The sequence below is a fragment of the Poecilia latipinna genome, unplaced genomic scaffold, assembly GCF_001443285.1.
Source record: "Poecilia latipinna isolate Pla-1442-1.1 unplaced genomic scaffold, P_latipinna-1.0 Scaffold1202, whole genome shotgun sequence".
NCBI lineage: Eukaryota > Metazoa > Chordata > Actinopteri > Cyprinodontiformes > Poeciliidae > Poecilia > Poecilia latipinna.
Genome location: NW_015113818.1, coordinates 89,143 through 90,600, shown reverse-complemented (window position 1 = coordinate 90,600; position 1,458 = coordinate 89,143).

The window sequence follows — 1,458 nt, the reverse complement described above, 5'->3', positions numbered from 1 at the left end:
TTTATTAAAACCAGGTCCAAGGTTTCCCTCAGAAAACTTGCTAAGCCCGGTGTTTGGGCGCTAGGGCAGTCATTCATCCAGCTGTCGTGTTTTTGAGTTAAAAAATGTTTAAAGTTTACAGGAAATATGAAAATATCACTTGATAACTATGTGTTAATGAATGATTGGAAAATTAACACCTGAACGCCAACCATAAAGTCTTAAAAAAAATGCAAAAATTTTAAAAACACTCAAATGAATAAGCAGTCCTTAGCCTGTTGTGGGCCCAAGTAAAGCCTGGTGGCCCGCCAGGCTTATAATACACTGGGGGAAACTCTGCAGGTAAGAATAGAAGTAAAAGTTCTTAAAAAGGAAACGTTACTTATCTGTAAAGAAAATTTTCACTAATTAGTTAAAAAGCATTCGTCCTCCCAGAATCCTTCAATGGGCCTCAAATGGCCCCCCAGCCGCACTTTGGACACCACACATTTGAACTTTTCATAACACAAAGATAAAAGACAAGTCGCCACTCTCTTCTACCAGGACATGTTTATTTACAGCGGCAAAATGATACGAGTCACAAGTGTTCCACAGGTACATACAGAGAAACATCGATAGTTCCCACTTCCTGCACAATTCAGCGGGGACAGTCCAGGGGACATGGGGACAGAGAGGACACATAATGTACACTGAGCTCAAACACGTCTGTTTTAACCCCGGACAGAACCGAAAGGATCGAGGAAACGAGTGGCTTCAGACTCATATTCAAATACAAAAAGAACATGTACAAACTGTATAGCCTCCAGGCACTGTGCTCCGGTATTTACAGTGATCATCAACAGGCAGCAGAACCAAACCCGATTCACATATGCAGGTTTAATTTTTGTTTTCTTTTTGCGGCGCTTCACGGGTTGGAGATAAAAGCTCAGAGGCGTGGATGGGATTAATTACCGTCCGGATCCGCGTCATGTCATCGTTACCCGGAAACAGAAAAACGCCTGGAACTGAAACCGAACCGGATTTCTACCCGACTGAACTCTGAATCGATTTTAGCGTCGATGAAACCAGGATGAGCCGACGGTCGTGGACTTACGGTACAGTACGTGCAGATACATTCAACAGACATACATGCAACCTGAATGTTAACGCGCACACACGTATGCACGCGCGCGCGCACACACACACACACACACACACACTCACACATATATGACAATGATGGGTTACACACCAACAGAACCAGATCTCTGTTTACTTCCAGGCTCCTACACTTATCAAGTAAAAAGACTCAATTTCCCAGAATTCCCAGTCCAAAAACGTTACCAGGAATCTGTGGACATCAATAAAGGGGAAGATTGAAAAACAGAGAGAAGGAAAGAAAAGTAGGGAATGATTGAAGGAAAAGAAGGGATGCAAGACAGAAGGACAGAAAGAAGGAAGGATGGGTGAGGTAGAAAACAAATAAGGGAGATAGTTAGG